The 22,305-nt window shown below is 45.8% G+C and overlaps 1 protein-coding gene across 1 annotated transcript in view; it reads right to left on the bottom strand.

The window, feature by feature from the left end:
• LOC144805981 (uncharacterized) overlaps window positions 1-20,419 on the bottom strand; it is a 955,295-nt gene extending 934,876 nt beyond the window's left edge. The window contains 2 exon segments of the mRNA XM_078672442.1: window positions 7,289-7,408; window positions 20,366-20,419. The gene's annotated coding sequence lies outside the window, so the exon portion shown is untranslated.
• Between the last annotated feature and the right edge of the window lie 1,886 nt (window positions 20,420-22,305).

Raw genomic sequence — 22,305 nt, 5'->3', positions numbered from 1 at the left:
GTGTTTTTGTCATATCAAAGCACCCTTTGGTCTTGTCACTGGCCCGTTTGATTCTCTGAAAGAAGCAAGACTTCTTCAACTTAGAATGTGTATTATGAGGTCAGGAAAGGAGCGGCCACCTTTCCCTCCTATCAAAAGGAAAATAAAAATACAACAAACACTAATATTAGATACATTTATAATAAAACAGGCAGGTGACATATAGTCCTTTAAATCATCTAAGGTCCATACATTTGGGAAACTGGGAAAGTCGCAGTCAAAGTTTGATTTTATGAAAGATCCAACTGGTGCTATGCTAGCATTGCTAACTAACCCATGTGTTCTTCAAACACCAATTAAACCACTTAGTAGAACAAATATTATATCCCCTAAGCAAGGAGTAAGTGAACCAGGCCACCCTGAGTCTGAAGCTGAGGTTGAACGAATGTCAAATTCAACTAAGGACCAAGTCAACCATTGGGGTCAAATAACGGACCTAGAGATGTTAACTAATCCACTTACTGGTCGTTCACAACAAGAGGACTCTAAATACACAAATCTAACAATGGGAGATACTCAGCAATTACTACCAACTAGGCAGCCAATGCCAATAGAAGTGCAAGGCAGGCCGCTTGGGCGCTGTGCTAGTACTTTGGAGTATCTTGTGCTTTTTACTCTGTTTGAATTTTATCTGATCGCCGCTCCTCGGCGCAACGTGTAATCTGTTGTGTGCTTGATTTTAAATTACCTTGTGACCGCCGCTCCTCGGCGCAACGCTCCTTCAGTCTCTCCACATAGCAGACTCTCGCTCTGGGCACCGATCCGCCACGGCTTGTGCCGGTTGTAGCGGCGGGCCCCTACGAGCGCTACTTCCGCCCCTCCCATCCTCACTTCCGCCATGCTCGCCAAACGGAAGGTTAGCGGTCTAGTGGCTGGAATTGGGGTAGCTATTTTAATGCCAGCTTTTGCCTCATTCCGGGTTAACATTTGGCAAGGCAGGCCGCTTGGGCGCTGTGCTAGTACTTTGGAGTATCTTGTGCTTTTAACTCTGTTTGAATTTTATCTGATCGCCGCTCCTCGGCGCAACGTGTAATCTGTTGTGTGCTTGATTTTAAATTATCTTGTGACCGCCGCTCCTCAGCGCAACGCTCCTTCAGTCTCTCCACATAGCAGACTCTCGCTCTGGGCACCGATCCGCCACGGCTTGTGCCGGTTGTAGCGGCGGGCCCCTACGAGCGCTACTTCCGCCCCTCCCATCATCACTTCCGCCCTGCTCGCCAAACGGAAGGTTAGCGGTCTAGTGGCTGGAATTGGGGTAGCTATTTTAATGCCAGCTTTTGCCTCATTCCGGGTTAACATTTGGCAAGGCAGGGCGCTTGGGCGCTGTGCTAGTACTTTGGAGTATCTTGTGCTTTTAACTCTGTTTGAATTTTATCTGATCGCCGCTCCTCGGCGCAACGTGTAATCTGTTGTGTGCTTGATTTTAAATTACCTTGTGACCGCCGCTCCTCGGCGCAACGCTCCTTCAGTCTCTCCACATAGCAGACTCTCGCTCTGGGCACTGATCCGCCACGGCTTGTGCCGGTTGTAGCGGCGGGCCCCTACGAGCGCTACTTCCGCCCCTCCCATCCTCACTTCCGCCCTGCTCGCCAAACGGAAGGTTAGCGGTCTAGTGGCTTTCTATCCGCTGAGTACTTAACGATGCAGTGGCGGAAGCGCAGCGGGAGCGCCGACTTCGCGCCGAAGTCGTGCCAAAGTCCTGCCCGTCTGCGCCCGTCCGCGGCCTACCGGGGCCTGGGCCATACCACCATGCCCATTTGCTCACTTACTCCCCGCAAGTATTACACTCTCTACATACCGGCTATCCACTTGACCCTGCCACTCTTGCTTGTATTATGGCACACGGTATTGCCCGTTCTAGCCCCTTCCAGCACTGTCCCAGACCTGTTCCCCTTATCACTACACCGCCCACTCCTAGCTCACGTGCCCCCACCCTTGTTCCTGCCACTTCTGCTTTTTTGCTTAATACCAGGTCCGCTGTGCGGCACCAAACTGACATTTTCCATCTGCTGGACACCGAGAGCCCAGACTTGCTCTTCCTAACGGAAACCTGGTACCGCCAGGACTCTCTTCCTGATGTCCTGGCGGCCCTTCCCCCCTCTTATTCTGCCCTCCGTGCTGACCGCCCAAATGGGAAGACGGGGGGTGCAGTTGCCCTAATAGCGCGTGAGGGGCTACAATTTCAGACGCTGGCTTCTTCCATCCTGCCAACTTCAGACTGCTTAGTGGTACGTTCTGTTTCCTTTAAAAACCCTCTTACCTGTGTTTTGGTCTACCGTCCTCCCCAATCCTCCCCTGGCTTTATCACTACATTTCAGGAACTCCTAGGCACTCTGTCCATCAACAACGCCTCAGTGCTAGTCCTTGGGGACTTTAACTTCTGGCCCGGTGACCCTGCTGAGGATGCAATATCCAAAGAATTTACCGCATTACTCCTTAGCCTGAACTTTTCGCAACATGTTCACACTTCTACACACAGGCAGGGGCATATACTTGACCAGATATGGACTCTTAACATCCCCATCTCGGCGCCCTCTGTATTGCCCTGTGCCTGGTCGGACCACCATCTCTTGTCCTTCTCGTTGGCCCTTAATATCCCTGTCCCTCCACGTCATCCCAAAAACATCTGGACCCGGAACTGGAGTCGAGTTGACATCCCCACCTTGTGTAGCTCACTCCGCTCCTCCCTCCCGGCCCTCGAGGGTCTGGCTCTACATTCCCAGGTCACCACACTGGACAATTGGCTTGTCAAAACCTGCGACCATATAGCCCCACTTAAGCGGGTAACTATTAACCGCGTCCACAATGCCAATAAGTGTCCCTCCCCCGCCCTTACCCTGTTAAACAATTCTTTCGAACATGGTACTGTCCCCCTTTCCTTTAAGGCTGCTACGGTCATCCCCATTTAAAAAAAAACAGGGGCAGACCCCGGCGCCCCGGCCAACTATCGGCCAATCTCCCTTCTTCCTTTTTTAGGGAAGATCGCCGAGTCCCACCTTACTCAGGTCTTGAGCTCCTTCATCGAGGGCAGCGAGTATCTCGCCCCCTGCCAAGCAGGTTTCCGCCCCGTCATTCTACAGAGAAGGTGGTCATTTCAGTCCTGGACCGACTCAGGGAGGGATTGGACTCCAGCGTTCCTCAGGCCCTCGTTTTAATAGATCTGTCCGCCGCCTTTGACATGGTGGACCATTCCATCCTCTTGCGCCATGTCAAGTCGGCGGGCATCGAGGGCTCTCCCTTGGCCTGGCTGGAGTCCTTCCTGTCTGATCGTTCTCAGGCTGTCCACCTGGCAGAATTCGCTGCTCCTCCTCGTAAAATAAACTGTGGGGTTCCCCAGGGTTCTTCCCTTTCCCCCTTGCTTTTTAACCTATACATCTTCCCTCTTATTTTCGCTCTGCAGCATATGGAGGTCGCGGTGTATAACTATGCCGACGACCTCCAACTTATTTTTGATTTGTCCCCGGCTTCAGCAGGTCAAACCAGCTTCCAGTCCGTGATGCTATGTAATGTAGCCGAAATGTAATCAAAATAACGGATCTCAAATTAATAAGGACAAATACACCAGCAACCCAGAAACTCTGCAGCGTTGGAGTACTCCGTATCAAAAAGACGTTTTGAATAGTAGTCCACAATTCATTAATTCTTGTGACGAAGGACATGATTTTCAAGGACCACAAAAAGAGGAGTATAAGGACCTATCATTCATAAATGGGCAACACCATAGGCCAGGTACTTAGGTACCAGGAAGTGGGAACGCGGAAGCAATTTGGGATTTATTCTTCAAAACCTCGCAATTAACTCTGGAAGCTTTACCATATCAGTCCAACAAAAAGGAGGTCGAAATAGATCTCGAGCGCTATGGCATCCTCTGTTACCGGAATTGAGCAGAAGATAACAACGCAAAATAATCTAATAGTAAGGACACAATCTCAGCCAATATCTACGTATGCAGAGTGTAGTTGTGCCCCACTAATTAACAAACTAGCTACCATTCTGGATATTTAAAAAACAATAATTGACAATGTAAAAGTGAATTTTCCTAATGTGGGAATTCAAACCATCAAGACCGACTGCCCCTCTAAAGGTACAATAAAATGTAAAGACAATACTGTTGTTGTTAAAGAAAAAATAGATGATAAAACAAAAGATCAAGAAGTGATAAACCTATGCTCGACAGAATCAACAATGACAGACGCATCTCCGGAAGTTCATCTATCAAAAAGAGAGAGGAAAAAACAACGGAAAGCAAGAAATAAAGCTTCTAAAAGTATAAAAAATGCAAATGCATCAGATATAGTGAGATTGAACACTGGAAATAATCATGACCAAATATCATATTGTGAAGGTGAGGGTAAACAAATGTCTCCAACAAAACCCTTTTACCCTCTATTTAATAAGGATCTATCGGAGGTACAAGCAGTTATGAAAAATAAATGCCTAAACAATCAAGCTGATAGTATAAAAATGATAGAGAATGGGAAAATTCAGTCCTTAGAAATGCTGCAAGTGGAGGAATGTAATAAACAGGTGGAAAATAAGCCATCACAATTGGAAACAAATAGAGCAAAGAGGGAGAGTATCAGAGGGGATGAAACGGATAGAGATTTGTTAAGTGGTGCAGGTAATTTTTACGCCGGAATATAAATCAAGGGGTGATAATGAAACAACTTGCAAACATCCGGACCCAACACAAGATGGCAGGAGTGTGCAAAGCATGTGCATCTACAGCACACATGCCTCGAACAGAGGATTAATGGCCCCAAATCTCTGCCGTGGTATCTTGTCATGTTGTGGCTGAGTGTGCCATGTGATGGTGCAGGCTATAGGGCTTGGTGTGATTTGGTCATTTTTGACAAGGTGGAGTCCTGAATGGTTAGAAATTTGTTGAATTTCTTTGTTTTTGGGATTGTGTGATATAGTGCGCTACCTACTGTATGATGTAAATAAATTACATTGCTAATATACCATAAGGATGTGGGGTGAGTGGTATTAGGTCCGAAGCCTTGCTGATTATATGTAGAATAACAGGTCTGAGAGGTCACTACTGACTAGGGCAGGTTAGCAGCTGCACAGGCCTTGGGCATTGATCCTATTGAGGATAATATGTGACGGGCCACTGGTGACTGGAGCTAGCTAGCCACAACGCTAGCCTCTGGTATTCATTACAGGCAGGGTAACACTACATGTCAATATTGACTGGAACTGGTTGGCAGTAGAGTTGACCTCTGGTTTTAAATATTAGCAGGATTTAAGGAACAGGGGTCACTACTGACTGGAGTTACCTAGCAGGATAATAGGTCTCAGGGAGCCAATACTGACCGAAGCTGGTTAGTATGATCACTAGTCCCAAGGTGCTATTAATGACTCAAGTTGGCTAGAATGATAACAGGTCCCAGGGGCCAGTACTAACAGGAGCTGGCTAGTAGGCTTACATACAGGTCCAAGGGGCCACTACTGACTGGAGGTGGCTAAAAGAATAACAGGCCCAAGGATGGTGGGGGTGCAAGTGGCACCAGTGACCGGAGTTGGCTAGAAGCATTGACAACCTTTGGTATTGATTAAATGCAGGATTACCGGTCACAGGAGGCACCGCTGAATACAGCTGGCTAGCAGCAGTGGTGGCCTCTAGGAAGAAGGAATTGAGAAAGCATAACAGGATATACTGGTTTCTTTAATACCGATAATTGGTTACACATGAATGCCACAACGTACATTGATATATTACATTACCAAATTACAATATTCTTATATTAATTTGATGTGACTGTTCGCCTTAATATGCCTGCAAAGTTACATGAATCTATTAGGGCCCAGAACAGTTTTATTTACTGATGTCCATCTGCACACTTTCCTGCATCTTGTAGTAAATTGAATATTGACAAACAAGTGTTATTTTCAGAAACAGTGACTTCTGCAGCTTGTCTGTGTATCTTTTATCTGCACCTCACGGACTCCTCACATTCCTCTTGAGAGAAGATCCTGCCTCCTACTCATTAGTGTCGTTTCAGTAACTGTTTCTATCACGTGTTCATGTTTCATTGACTTGTATTAGGAGAAAAGTGTATAAAATACATTGTGTAGCATTAGCATTATATACCCCAACTTGCTTTAGGGTGGATGCTCTCGTCCATTGCAAAGACAATTGTCACTTGTTAGTTTGCTTGGCCTTTTGGTATTTTTGCATTACATTTATGATAGATTTGTTGGCTTCCCGGTGTGTTGTGTTTTATTTTACATAGGACAAGAGATGACGAGGAAAATGACAGTCTAGTATACACATTCTTCATATAAATCAACTCACAGTATACTGTTCTGGAGGTTCAGTCCTACAGACATTATCTCTAACTGAACGCAGGCACCCTAAGTAGCATGTGCTTTTCAAACCAGTTGCCTCTCTGATGCGGCGTCCTCGCTATTGGATAAGTCAATATGTCCTGAATTTTAGGAGGGTTACCGTATCTAGTGCACCCTGTTAGGCAGTGCTCACCTGTGGTAGTAAGATGTTAATAGGCACCTTATCACCTATGCACGGTGCAGGGCTTTGAGTTACAGAGCTCCTCACGCTGTGGAGAAGATTAGGTCACATTACCCATTATCCCATATTTGGTCCTGGTGAAATGCCAACAGATTGCTCCATGACTACACAAGGCATGAAAAAGGTTGACCTGAAGTATAGACCCCAGCTTACCAGCAGGTCCAAAGGTGATCGACACTATGACACAGTGATAGGGGCCATTAGTTCCTCAATTTCTCTGCCACTGTTTTTAATCTCAACATGGACCAGGAAGATCACATTAACTATATTGTGGCAACTGGTCGATAGTTGATCTTATATTTAGACTTTCACCAATCTCACATCTTATGTCACAATATCCTCTGTCCTGCTATGCTCATCCGGCGTACTTAATAAAAGATCTACGACAAAGTGCCCTCTTGTGGTGCCCGCCAGGCATTGTAGCGTCGGCCTGGTGAGGAGTATAGCCCAATGATGAAGCATGTCACCTTCAGGTGAGTGAACGCAACTTGTCTTAAAAGCACATGCTTCCTAGGGTGTCTGCGTTCAGTTACAGATGACTCTGGGACTGAACCTCCGGAACAGTATACTGTGATTTGACTGTTTTATTTTAACAAATGTATATAGCAGATATTGCCCCTTCCTTGTTTCACAAACATGATCGGATACCTGCCTCGGAGCGCACTTCTTACAGACGAGTATGGGGTTATCATGTTGCTGCTACAAGCACCTTACCTGTGCGAGTTATCGGGAACGATGCAGGGGGCAGACGCAAACCAGCCACACGTGGAGATCAATGACAAGTACTGAAGAATTAACAGAGCCTCCAAGCTGGTGACCATTACTTAATTGACCCTGAAAATAAAAGACGTATTTAGTATTCTGGTGACTCATGACCATAAAAACAAACGTTATAAATTCAATATTATGTCAAATACTTAAAAAATGGAACTGGATGTGCTGAATCGATGTTGCCCCAGGTCATGCGTGACACCTTCCACCACTATTGCTTATGGGACTTGTAGTTTTGTTTTTCTCATTAAAAGGATGGGTTCTAAAGTCCCAGTGTTCTAAGCGATGTTAGTTAAAATCAGAGGCCTGAGTGAGGGTGAAGCATGACACTGCTCTGCTTAGCAGTGAGATGAATGACAGTTCCCCAGCCCTTCCATTCTCTGACAGACAGAGGCTCGTCAGACGTTCTATTTTCTTGTAACGAGAAAGAAACTTTTATTGCAGCTTCTGTCAACTGAAGAGATAAAAAGCCTGGGCGTGTTTCATTAACTACTGACAAACATGAACAATCAAGAACATGTGTTTCTGGAAAACTATCAAGCACCCAATCAGAAACACCCGCCCTTCACACCCAGGAATTCTTGAGGCTTTGGAGAGGGTGAATTGCACGTGGTATAAGAGGAACATTACATGACTCAAAGCTCACTTCTCAGGGATGTACTGAAATGCCAGCCTCATGGCACACTTAGCCAGCTCTTCACCTCCTCCTCCTCAAACTGTTGACCAGCTATCAGGGCAAATGAGCCTGCAGCAAAGCATCGCTGGCTTGGTTCCACACCGGACCAGGCAATGCGGTCAACTCCATACTCCTCCAACTCAGCATGCTCTCTGGTCGAGGCAGTCCTAACCCCACATGGATGTTCCCCATCACAACTATTTTAATGGTACTAAGTTATGTTTCTGCTAAATGTAGGAGTCAAAAAGTGAAAGATTTTACTAGGAAGTACTGAAAGAGAAATCATGAAGTTTTTCAATATTTCTGAGTCTGCCACAGTACACAGGAGCATTATTTCCTACAGCAGCAAATCGTGTATGTGCCCTGTAGAAAGCTTGTTTGAATGAAACATGGAATTTATTGCAGCCTACAATTCATGCAACAACATAGAGTGCAAGATAACTTGTGTTATTATTCCAGCAGAACGAAATGCCATTCCTAATGTGTACGTCATTTTAAAGACAAACCCAGAAAAATGTGTGGTCAGTGTTGTTCTTCTGCCTGTTAAAAGACAATCTCCATTAATGTGTCAGTAATTAAAACACTATGAGAAACCCTACTCTATGGCAGGGTGCTGCCTGCCACTATATTGCAGGTTACTTCCAACATAATCTGATTTATACATACATACTCCAGGGTTCTGCCAGCTATCGGGTCTGCACACAGCAGTCTGGAGCCACTCAGGAAGGAGGTAAGCTCTTCATTTCATCTTAAGCCCTTAGGTTACATTCACAGCCTGATGGGTCCGGAGAACTTTATCCTCGCTCTAACTGCGCCGACGTAGCCCAACATAGGCTGTGTTGTGTGCTGGGTAATGCCTGGCATCTTATTATCGTTGGCAGATGGATGAAGCTCTGATAAGAGCTACTACAAGAAGAGCAGAGAAACAGGACCACAGAGTGATAACTGCCCAGAAGCTGAAGAAAGAACTATGGAACAGCAAACCTCCTACACCCTGGAGATTCTCCAGAGTAAGCAAATGATGGTAATGAAATGCAAATTGCAGCATTAAGGTCACTGTAACACTGGGCAGGGGACGGGAGGAAAAGAACCGGATAATGTTGAGTGGTGGTGTAGTGAACTGACGTCCTCCCCCTCTCTGCCTCATTATCAGCATGACTGGAACAGGGGAGAAGCCTGTTCCTGGGAACTAGCCGACGAATTGGATGACGGCCCTTTAACTGGAAGACACATGAGTACGCAGCTCCGCCCCCTGATGACGGCGCGGGATTCCTAGTGGGTAAAAACGCGGAAGAATATGTCCTGGCGTGTGACGTCACCGACCGAGGATCGAGAGTGGGAGAGTGGCCCGGAGCAGCAGAGAACGGAGCTTTTGGAGGCGAACCAGAGGACGACAGGAGTAAGCCAGGAGGCCACTGGATCCATGAATCGCTGTGCCACACTCCCGAGGGAGGAGTGTGGCTACAACAGGTACGGCAGCGTTTGGCGGGCTGGGTAGGAAGACGGGGTTCTTCTAAACCGTAGCCGCGTGTGTGCCAGAATATCTGCCCAACCTTTCTTTGTCCTCACCGTGTAAATATACCCCTCCTCACCAGTAATCACGCCTCTGCACCCTCGCACATTTAATAAAGTGTTTAGCACCTTAGCACGGGTGTCCCCTGCACTTGTCCGGTTCCCTGTGGGAGAGTCCAGATAGAGTACATATCCTGACGATCTGTACCTGTTTCTTTTCCCTGGCGGAGTCCAACTAGGAGTTAGGAAGAACGGAAAATCCCCTGAAGTCTGCTTCTTAACCATCTGGAAACAAGACCATAACCAGACGCTAACACGGACCCGAGAGCTTTTCAGAGAGACACCTTGACAACCCGACATAAAAAGACGTTTTCCAAAATAAAACCTTACCTACCCCGAACTGGTCTTAGGTCTCTTCTTGATCCCACGCCACAACTGGTGTCAGAAGTGGGATATCCCCCTTCCATCCCACAACAGAAGATGGACCAAATCATACAACACCTTATAAAGGGACAAGAAAAGTTAGAATGGGCGGTAGAAAGACAAATGACGTCGGCTCAAGCAGACAGGGAAGTTTTCAAGAACACCATTACAGCCCAAATTGAAGGCTTAAATAAGGCGGTCCAACAACCCAGTGCTTTACCCGGTGGGAAACGAAGAGCCACCCCGACGCATCCCTCGGGAGTATCATTACAAAAATACAACGCAGGGGAGGATCCAGATGCCTTTCTGATTAACTTTGAAAGAGCAGCCCGGGCCTGTGGTTGGGCAGAAGAAAAATGGCCCTTCTTTCTGGCCCCATTGTTAACCGGGGAAGCTGCGCCGCGGCCAGGGCGACTGACGCTGGAATCTGGGGACCACGGTTCGATCCCCAGCTCCGGCGGCAGGTTAGCCCAGCACCATGTGACTCTGGGCAATAGCTCGCTTAATCTTCCCGACGGCCCCCCAGCGCCTAGAGACCCTTACGGGTGATTGTGCGCTTTACAAATGTGGACTTTACTTTTACTTTACTTTACCAGGTGGCCAATGCCAGAGGGAATACGCCATATCAAGAGATCAAAGAAATAATCCTGGACCACTTAGGATTAGATTCAGAGGCCTATCGTGTATGGTTCAGGAAAGAAAAAGGAATTCCTGGTGAAAACCCCAAGACTCTATATCTCTGGTTAAAAATGACAGCCGATAAGTGGCTGAAACACGAGAGCAGGTCCAAAGAAGAGATAATGACTAGTATATACTTGGAACAGTTTCTGGAAGCGTTACCATACGGAAGCCAACGTTGGCTTAAGCAACATTCTGGCTTCACTGCCCAACAAGCCGTAGAGATGGCCACCAATTGTTCCCGAGCGCGGCCTAGGTCTCTCCCTTGGGACCAAGAAAAAACTACAAAGATGTCCGCAGTACCAAAACCCGAGAGGAAGTTCAAAGTCGGCCCAGAGCAGCCAAAAGTGAAACCCATAAGAAAGGAACCAGTTTTCAAAGGCCCCCAGTGCTTCGAGTGCGGCGAATGGGGCCATATCGCTAGACTGTGTCCCAGAAGAAAGGCCCCTGAAGAACCAATGGAGGTGGGGTACATACCTAAGGCCGTAATGGACACCGCTGAGATGGGACCATCGTTCTATGTAAGGGTAACGGTCAATCAACGACAAATAAGGGCGCTGTTGGATTCAGGATGCAGGCAGTCCGTGATCTAAAAGAAACTAGTGCTACCCCAACAGCTCACTGCAAAAGGACATTCCTATGCCCTGGTCCTAGTGGACTACACAACTAGGTTTCCGGAGGCCTTTCCCTTAAGAATCCCCAATGCTAAGAGCATAGCCGAGAAATTGATAGGAGGAGCGTTTCAAGTGATACGGGGGCACCTACCTGGAACTCTTGCTGCCACTTCGCCCCATAGCTTTCTTCTTGGGTTCCCCTCGCCGCCGCAACCTTCAAAACCTCAGCGCGGCCGCCGAGCAGGGGGAGAACCACAATACCCAGGATCCTCGGCTCCAGGAAGCCGACCGAGGACACGCCCACAACGTGCTGAAAAGACCGAGAGCCTTCCCGCGACGCGGGAGCGCCGGGAGAAGCCCGGGAGTGCCGGGAGAAGCCCGGGACAAGGGCGGGGCAGTCTGGGCAGTCTGGGCAGTCTAGGCAGTCTGGGCAGTCTGGGCAGAACGAGGCAGGGCAGGGCCACCCCCCTGAAAAGTAAGACTTTTACGATTATATGGCATATTGTATTACAGTTCATGTTTTTCAACTCTATTAAGGAAGTACATGTAACGTTATAGATTTTGGACCTTGTGTACATAGTCATACCTAGACGTGGTCTAAAAGATACAAGCCTTCCAGGGATCAGTACTTAGTTGCTATTGATGGCAAAGTCCAAAGGAACTATGGATAACTATCTAGTCAAAATGGGGAGTAAAATCAACAACGACAGAAGGAAATCACTGGGACGGGACAATATGCCTGGGATACCAAATACTCCCATTGATGACTGTAGTGATCTAAACCCAGCCCCCTTCTCTTCCACTGATGTCACTATTGATGCCCCTATAGTGGAAACCCCTGATATGCTTGTGGTTGATCAGGACATAACAGACGAGGATTCACCAGATAAATGTATGGATGCTTCAATACGACGCTCACCACCTAAGAGAGCGGTGAGGAAATGTAGGAAAATAACAACTAAGCGGGGAGGAACACATCATAAGAAAATGCCCGACATAGCGCAGAAGAGTACTGTTGGCCACAAAGAGACTATGACTATGACTATGATTACAAATAGTGGCACTAATACGGACTCTGATCTTTTGGACCTTATTGCTAAGATGCTTGAGGCTAAATTAGAATCTACTGTCAAGCCTCTAGTGGCAAAAATAGATGTCTTGACAGCTGAAGTATCTAGATTAGGTGGCCTTTTAAACCAGCTATCCAACGCTGACAGCCCAAAATTGAGGGTAAAGGATGTTCAACCAGCTAATGCTGCACATAAGATACAGGTGGGAAGGGCAAGTGCGGCCGAACATAGGGAGATGAGCCAATTGGATGGCCAGTGTACACAGATCAAAACGGCTCCAGTAACCATAGGGGGCCTACCGATCCCAGTAAAGAAAATCCGCCCAATTAATCTCCCACCAGATGGTGAACCATATGTGGTCATACTCTCCAATGTCCCACCTCTAGACCCTATAGAGTCCATTTCCTGCCAGGAATCTCACGATTCACTTAAACATAAAACTGTCTCCTGGCTGAACAAGAATTGTGGATTTCCGATAAACTACTCGGACCATATATTGACAACTAGACGGGTTCCGTGGATCGGAAATGCCAGGAAAACCTGTAGGGGTGATTGTGTCATCATTAATTTTAGGAACCCACAGCATGTTGCGACTGTGCTTCTTAGAGCAGCATCTTTGAGGCAGAGTGAGAATAGTGTGGGCGTGCACCCTTTGGAATACTTTTATAGCCATCTAGCTAAGGTCCCTCAATATAACACACCATCTAGGCCTTTTAGCTTTGACAAAAGTCTAGTCTTTGAGATAACAACGCACAACAGGTATCAGGCACTGAGTGCGTTGGATCAGAATGATTGACTTGCATTGACCGAGAGCTCTGGGTTGGGACCACCTTTAATTACACAAGTAGATAAACCTAATACAATTAATTTAGAGCTCGAGTTTGCCCAGATAGTAGTGCCCTTATTGAATCATGATGATAAGTCTGTATTAGGCTGTATTCCAATGGCTTTAGCAAGGGAAAAGTTTCTTAATTGTGCTAGTGATAATATTGGTACCTTAGGAGAGGCCAGTACATGTCGTATTGATAGGACTGTGTCTGAGAGACCAATTTCCAGAAACACCTCACTGGAAGTACTAAATATCGCATCTGTTTCACTGGATGATAATTCCACACAAGAGGAACTACTGAATGTATTCCTATCTGGTCCCAAAGATAATTTATCAGTAAGACTAATATCATGGAACATAGCAGGGCTAGCTAGGAATCTTCGTGATCTAGTTTGGTGTACCTACATTGAGGACTACAATATTATCCTCCTTCAAGAGACCTGGGCTCTAGAAACCCCCCACAGACTTGGGTACAAAACCTTCTATTGTGACGCAATTCCCTCAGTAAGAGGGAGGGCGTCAGGGGGTCTGGTGATCTGGGTTAGAATAAATTTAGAAATAGAAATTACCCCATTGACAACCCATTCCCCTGATCTGCTGGGGTTAAAAGTGGTGACAAGGGAAAAAGAAATTCTATATTTAATAAACATTTACAATAGGCCGTACCCAGTAAATAAAGAATCTAAGGTTATAGAACATCTAGATTCCCTCTTAGATTCTCTAGGTCCAAATGCCCAAGTAGTAGTAGGAGGGGATTTTAATTGCAAATATGAACCTGTGTTGGGCTTTGACAACTTAATTGAAGAACAAGATATGGCTAATGATATTCCAAATCTGGATTCTACTGGGTCTGTTAAATGTACTGTAGCTGTAACCCAACTTTTGCAGTTGACAATAGGTCATGATCTTAGGGCATGTAATGGCCGCTTGCAGTCCGATAGACCAGCAGCTCCAACATTTCTTAAAGGCAACTGTAAGTCACATATAGACTTTATATTGGTCTCCTTGAGTCTATGGTATTTACTCATTGATCTCAAAATAGATGTTAGGACAGAGAGTGACCATCTTCCACTCCAATTATGGCTACATCCTCAACCGTTTTTAGTTAAACAGGACGAATAGGTTACAACAAATAGTTCACTTGGAGAGTTGCAGATAACTAACAATAGACGTGCACTGAGATGGCCTTATATCCTAGCTAAGGATGAGACAATGTTAAATATTTATAATACCTTTCCCGACACTATTGGGTCGTGTAAGGAGCCCCTAATAGGCAGCCAGGGTGTTCTAGATCTACATTATAAATTGGTTGACGCTTTAATTCCCTTTCTGAGCAAAAATTGCAAAAGGGACAAGAACCCAAGCGAAGGCCATCTACAGTTGGCTAACCCTTGGTATAATAAAGAATGCCGTTTAGCGAAGCACCATCTGATCCAGACTGTCAAATCTAAAAACTTCCATTCTATAAAAGAAAGTAGACATGCATATAATAAAATCTTGACCCAGGAGAAAAAAGCATGGGATGATGCCCTATGGGACGACTTACTAACAGCAGCCAAATTGAGAGATCAGGGTACCTTTTGGAGTTTAATAGCCAAAGGCAACAGAAAGGGTAGATCATCCAAGGATCTTTACGTAGACGAACAAACTTGGTGCGACCATTTTACCAAACTCTATTCCTATGATGAACAGGGGTCGCCCTTACATAATAAAGAGAGTAATCTAGAATTGAGTATTACACCACTATGTTTTAGTAGAGAGGAAACTACCCAGGCACTACAAGCAATCAAAGTGGGTAAAGCCCCAGGACCGGACAAGATTCCTGGAGATTTACTTAAACATGATGTAGAAGTATGGGGGCCATACATTAATTTTCTATGTAATTCTATAGTGGCTGGAACACCAATCCCCGACAGTTGGAAAGGGGCAGAAATTGTAACGATTTTCAAAAAAGGGGATCGTTATGATCCGGGCAATTACCGCCCAATTAGTTTAATTGACCTTTTATAGAAGGTTTTTGCCAGGCACATTTTAAATAGACTCACAGAATGGATGGAGGGGACGCAGATATTGTCTAAATTCCAAGCAGGGTTTAGACCAAAAACTAGTACAGTGGACCAAGTGTTCAGGTTCACGTGCATTTGCTGGAAGTATATCAATATAAGAAAGGGCAGTTTGTACTTGGCATTTATAGACTTGAGGGCTGCCTTCGATCTCGTTCCACGGAATCTTCTGTGGGTCACATTAAGAGATATGGGGGTCCCCGGCGAGCTACTTAAAGAACTTATTAGATTACACACAGGGAATTATGCCAAAGTTAGATGGGGGAAGGGAGGTGAACTTTCAAAGCCCATTCCGGTGAGTCGTGGCGTGCGTCAAGGCTGTGTGCTGGCGCCCACGCTCTTCTCACTATATGTTAATGATATACCTGTTTACCTAAGGGACTGTGATCATGACTCCCCGAAGCTAGGAGATGAGGTGATTACGGCATTACTTTTTGCCGATGATACAATCCTCATCCACAGACTCCGAGGGGTCTTCAAAACCTGGTGAATTCATTTTATGGTTACTGTGTAAAGAAGGGGTTAGAAATAAACTCATCTAAAACAAAATATATGTCCATAAATCCGCAAAAGTCCTTTAGAAAGAATTTGGTTCTAACTAACCAAAAATTGGAATATGTGGGGAGCTTTAATTACTTAGGCATTATGTTGGATAGTAATCTCTCATGGAAGGGACATCTAGCAAAGAGTGAGCTATCTTTTAAGCAGAATTCGATGCCCATCCTAAAAGTGCACGGAGCTAGTTATTCTAAAGCCATTACACCGGCACTTGAAGTATTTAAGGCAAAGGCCCAATCAGCGGCACTTTATGGTGCCGAGGTTTGGGGACATCATTGTAAACGCAATTTTGAAAAGGAAGAGAACCATTTTTTGCGTAGATTACTTAAACTACCAACTAGAACTCCCTTAGTTCCAATGCTTTTAGATTTGGATCTTAAAGGGACAAATTATCAAGCAGCTCTTAGACCTTTGCTGTACTGGATAAGATTGTGGACAACCCCGGAGTTGTGTAACTATAAAAGTGGTCTGATAGAAATTATTCAGATTGATGAATACAAGAAAATCGCCTGGCTAAAACATGTTTCCCTTTGGTGTACCAGGTTAGGGCTGTCCGATTTTTGGGACGAACCCCAGAATATGACACCGGTGTGTAAAAAGCTCCTTAAGTCAACTTACTGGTCCAACGTCAATGATGAGCTATTTCATATCCCATCTACTGGCATATTGACCCAGGAATTTATGATTATAAAAGATAATGCTGCATTCGAGCCATTTATAGATGAAATAGGACCACCAATAGCAAAAACCTTATATTTGCAATTTAGATATGGGGTATTACAGATAAATGCTAAAACATGCAATTGGGGAGGTAACAACGATAATGGCCTCTGTTCCCTTTGCTCATTAAAGGCAAAGGAAGATGATGTCCATTTACTGCTTTTTTGTCCAGCATATAAATCACCTAGGTACCGCTGGATTAGACCCCTTTGTAAAAACATGGGTGTCAGATCATACAAAGAGGCAGAGCGCATCATTAAGTCTAATACCTCACAACTGGTTGTCTTTTGCATAAGTAGGTTTCTGTTTAATGTGTATCTCATCAGGAAACGGCTTGGATACAAGCTGTAATGTAACAATGGCGTACATAGCCGCCCAGTATTAGCCAATGCAGAATGCACTGAGTTCATCCCTTGCAAGACGTGTGGTTCTAGTGGTTTTAAAGGTTTTAAATTTTGGTTTTTAGTCTGGCTTTTTAATCGTGGAGAAAACCTTTTTTACTTAAATTATTTCAATTTTTAACGTAGTATTGTGAATTTACCCGTTTTGAATTAATTGTTACCTAGTCCCATTTTTACCAACTGCCATATGTGTATGTGATAAATTGTTGATGAGGGCGCTGCAAATAATTGTCTGTAAATGTTTTTTATGTCTGTAAATGTTTTTTTCTTGTCTCTGTACTCTTGCTTTTATGGCTATATTAGCCGAAATAAAGTTGAACTGAACTGATAGAATTATTCTCGAGGGTGGGATTTCCAAAGAAAATCTTAACAGACCAGGGGACCCCGTTCGTCTCCAGACTGATGAAGGAAGTCTGTAAATTGCTAGATTTGTCTCACATAAAAACCTCAGCCTACCACCCCCAAATAGATGGGTTGGTAGAAAGGTACAACAGGACCTTGAAAACAACCCTAAAAAAATGCTCTCCATTGAACACACAGACTGGGACCAAGTCCTACCGTTAGCACTATATGTACTGAGGGCCCAGGTACAAAGTAGTTTAGGTTGCTCAGCCTTTGAACTGCTGTACGGCCGACAACCTCGGTCCCTCTTGGAAATAACGAAGGGCACTTGGGAACAAGAGAAACACCACAAACAGAAAACCCTACTGGAGTATACTCAACAGCTGTAGTACTAGCTCAGCAAACTGAGAGATTTGGCATACTCTTCCTTAGAAAATAGCCAGAACAGGCAAAAGAAATATTATGACAAAGGCAAGAAATGGAGAACCCTAGAAAAGGGAGACTGGATTTTAGTGTTGTTACCCTCCTCCACTAATAAATTCAGGAGTGAATGGCTGGGTCCCTATCTCATAGTAGACACCATAGGGAGAACCACTTACAGGGTCCAGATCTCCCCTTCGAGGAGGCAGACCTTTCACATCAAGCTATTGAAAAAATGGATAGGTCCGATACCCAAGGTAGCTCAATTCGGAATCCCTACTGGGTCAGAGCAGAGCACCTTAGAACAACTGCCTGTTAATGAAGAACTTACATACGCCCAGAAAACTGAGCTCCAAAACACCTTACATCCCTTCTCTCCAACGTTTTCGGACCTGCCAGGATGAACACATTTGATAGAGCACAAAATAGAAACAGAACCAGGGAAATGTGTTAAACAAAAACCCTACAGGGTGCCGGCAGCATGACGACAGGATATAAAAGGGAAGTACAGACATGCTCAAGTTGGGAGTTATCCGTCCATCAAGAAGTATCTGGTCGTCCCCTATTGTAATGATTCCTAAATCGGACGGGACGACCCGGTTCTGTATGGACATTAGAGCTTTAAATAACATCTCCTCCTTTGATGCCTATCCCATTCCCCGGGTGGGTGATTTAATAGAAAGGATAGTCGAAGCCAAGTTTATTACCATGCTAGACTTCACTAAGGGGTACTGCCAGGTACCCCCTTAGGGAAGAAAATAAACAAAAGACTGCCTTTGCAACAGAGGAGGGCCTATATGAGTTCAACGTCTTGCCCTTTGGGCTGCATGGGGCACCTGCGACCTTCCAGAGGTTGATGAATACCATCCTACACCCCTATTCCTCCTTCTGTTCCGTCTATCTTGACGACATTGTAATTTTCAGCAATACCTGGTCAGAACACTTAACACACTTAACAGCTATTCTGGAAGCCCTACACAAGGCAGGGTTACACATTAACCCAAAAAAATCTAGACAGGCATACTCCGGGTTTAAATACCTGGGGTATATGTTGGGGGAAGGTGTTATAGCCCCTCAAGAGGAAAAAGTAAAAGCCATCAGGAATACTCCATTCCCCAAAACAAAGAGAGAGATACAAGCCTTTATAGGCCTTGTAGGCCATTACAGGAGATTTATAGACAACTTTGCGGTGACAGCAGCTCCGCTCACAGACCTTTTAAGAAAGGATATTAAACCCTCCTCCATTCTAAATACTTCGGAGGAGGCTAAACAAGCCTTTAAGATCCTTACAGTGGCCATCACTACAAGCCCAATTTTGATACCTCCCAACTTCGGTAAACCTTTCTCTTTAGCCACGGATGCTTCGGACATGGGCTTAGGAGCTGTATTGTCCCAAATAGGAGAGTACGGATTAGAACATCCGATCCTCTACATTAGCCGAACACTAAATCCTAGGGAGTGCAAATATCCCACGATCGAAAGAGAATGCCTGGCGATAAGGTGGGCGATGGAGAAATTAAAGTACTACCTAGAAGGCAAGCCTTTTGTACTTTATACAGATCACGCCCCGCTACAATGGATGAACAGGACCAAAGCCCATAACCCTAGAGTACTCAGGTGGTTCCTTTTTCTACAACCTTTTTCTTTTTCAATACAACATCGAAAGGGTACTGAGAATGGAAACGCTGATTTCCTATCCAGACAATTCATTCTTCCCAATCGGCAGAAACCAGGGGGGGAGGAATGTAACACTGGGCAGGGGACGGGAGGAAAAGAACCGGATAATGTTGAGCGGTGGCGTAGTGAACTGACGTCCTCCCCCTCTCTGCTTCATTATCAGCATGACTGGAACAGGGGAGAAGCCTGTTCCTGGGAACTAGCCGACGAATTGGATGACGGCCCCTTTAACTGGAAGACACACGAGTATGCAGCTCCGGCCCCTGATGACGACGCGGGATTCCTAGTGGGTAAAAACGCGGAAGAAGATGTCCTGGCGTGTGATGCCACCGACCGAGGATCGAGAGTGGGAGAGCGGCACAGAGGAGCAGAGAACGGAGCTTTTGGAGGCAAACCCGAGGACGACAGGAGTAAGCCAGCAGGCCTACGGATCCGTGGAAGACGGGGTTCTTGTAAACCGTAGCCGCGTGTCTGCCACAAAATATGCCCAACCTTTCTTTGTCCTCACCGTGTAAATATACCCCTTCTCACCAGTAATCACGCCTCTGCACCTTTGCACGTTTAATAAAGTGTTTAGTACCTTAGCACGGGTGTCCCCTGCACTTGCCCGGTTCCCTGTGGGAGAGTCCAGATAGAGTACATATTCTGACAATCTGTACCTTTTTCTTTTCCCTGGCGGAGTCCAACGAGGAGTTAGGAAGAACGGAAAATCCCCTGAAGCCTGCTTCTTAACCATCTGGAAACAAGACCATAACCAGACGCCATCACGGACCGCGGGGCTTTTCAGAGAGACATCTTGACAACCTGACATAAAAAGACATTTTCCAAAATAAAACCTTACCTACCCCGAACTGGTCTTAGGTCTCTTCTTGATCCCACGCCACAGTCACACACTACAACATCTTTCCCTTTAAACCGAAGATAACAGCCTACAATAAAAAACTAACCAAAAAGCAACAAAACTAGAAAATGCATTTCCAAAAGCTGCAAAAGAGAAACTGTTAATACAAATGAACAATATTAAACTTTGTTGTTACCTTAGTAATGTGCTTACTTCTGGACTTCACTCCATCTGCAGCAATAACGCTCTGAAAGGAGAAATTACTGCTGTGAGTCTCAGAGTCTTCAGTATTACTGGTCTCAGTCACGAAGACTGTGGTGTCGGAAGATAACTTTCTCTTATTTGGCTTCATAGATCCTCCAGTCACGCCATCGCTATTAGCAGACAGGCCACTGTCAGCAGCATCATAACTTCAGGCAGACCAGCAAAGCGGATCTCACCACTCACATTGGGTGAACAGACTCGCCTCTGCTACATACATCCACTCTGTTCTCAAATTTGCTTGGGGCTGCCAAAATGCAAAGAGCTGCAATATATTCGCCACACTTTCCTGACTACCTTGTTTTAAAAAGTTGTGACTTTCAAGCGTGGTTCCTGGTTCATCTCCAAGCTGAATTTTTTTAGAGGTTCTATTGCCACACAATACTGTTCCCATATTCCAGTTTGTCCACAGGGTGCTTCAAGCCTGGTAGGTTATCACCTGCCTGTTTTGCAGATAATTTCAGATAGTTTCTGTAAGAAACTGAATTATTATTTACGGTAGATGAGGAACAATCACAACCGTCAGAATGAACTTTCAAAGCCATTCAATTTACCTAGGATCACCCCCTGGTACCTAAGCACGGAACAGGCAGGCTTAACTTAAGGTAATATGTCAAATATTTATGCAGAAACCAAAAAAGTAAAAGTCAAAATGCAAAACAATAAAAAACCCAAACCAAAATAGAAAAAAAAAGGTAAAATGTATTGAATAAAATGACACTAAAATGACAAAATCCAATAAGGGGAATGAGATATAAACAGTAACGCTGTAAGAATCACAAGGTGCCAATGGATGAGGGGCCCGGGCATGGATTAGTCTCTCTGGAGCTGACTGCCAAGTCTGAGTGAACTTGTTCTCCCAGTTCAGCAGGAAGTCACTATACCGGAGAAATGACTTTAAGTGGAATGAAAAACCTTGTGATGGCTCCCAGAGGGACGTGGTCGATGTAATGAAGGATATGGCTTAAAAACCCAAACTGAAAATCCATACTCGGCATAGTGTGTCGCCCCCTCTGGTATTTTGCTGCTTCGCCATTCCATCCATATATAACAAGTAACATTACATCTACCTCAAGCCAGGACTATTGGCTTTGTCAATGGTTGTTAGTTGCATAAGATAAATATGCAACAGCGATGGCTTCAAAGCTTGAGGGGGGCTGCTAAGGGTGAGAGGGGGCTGCGAGAGGTGAGAGAACTGTAGCTGGTGTGAGAGCGGCGCTGCAAGGATGTAATGGGTGCTGCGAGGGTGTGATGGGCGCTGCGAGGGTGTGATGGGCGCTGCGAGGGTGTGATGGGTGCTGCGAGGATGTGAGAGGCGCTGTGGGGTGGTTAGAGGACGCTGTGAGGGGTGCTGCTGGGGATGAGAGTGGCGCTACTAAGGGTGAGAGGGGCTCTGCTAGAGGTGAGAAAGAACTCCAGGTGGTGTGAAAGCTGCACTGCTTGAGAGAGAGGGCCTGGTGGGGGTAACAGATGTGCTGAAGAGGGAGCGAAAGGGCACTGTAGTAGACACGCAGTAATTCGGGGGTTAGAAGGGTAACACAGGGTTCGGGGACGGGGGCTGCAGGGGGCAAGGGATGCCCTGCAAGGGGGGAGAGGGGACATTGCTGGTGGGAGAAGGGCACTTACGTGTACCTGGGAGCTGTGCACGAGAGGGGATCGCTGCAGACTTCATCGAGGGCATTGAAGAGGGGAGGCTGGGGGCACTACCACAGTGAGGAGTGCCATGGCAGTGGCTAACAATAACAAAAGGATGGAGCAGATAGTGTGATAAGTGTGTAAACGGGCGCCCTCTGGTGTGAGATTGGATGCCCCACGGAGGGAGGCCGATCAGCGCGTCACTGGTTGAAGGTGTAACTCGGGGAGTGATCAGAGGTG

Source organism: Lissotriton helveticus (genome assembly GCF_964261635.1).
Source record: "Lissotriton helveticus chromosome 1_1 unlocalized genomic scaffold, aLisHel1.1 SUPER_1_unloc_38, whole genome shotgun sequence".
Taxonomy (NCBI): Eukaryota; Metazoa; Chordata; class Amphibia; order Caudata; family Salamandridae; genus Lissotriton; species Lissotriton helveticus.
Note: the sequence above shows the minus strand (reverse complement) of the source record. Positions and strands in the feature narration are given on the sequence as shown.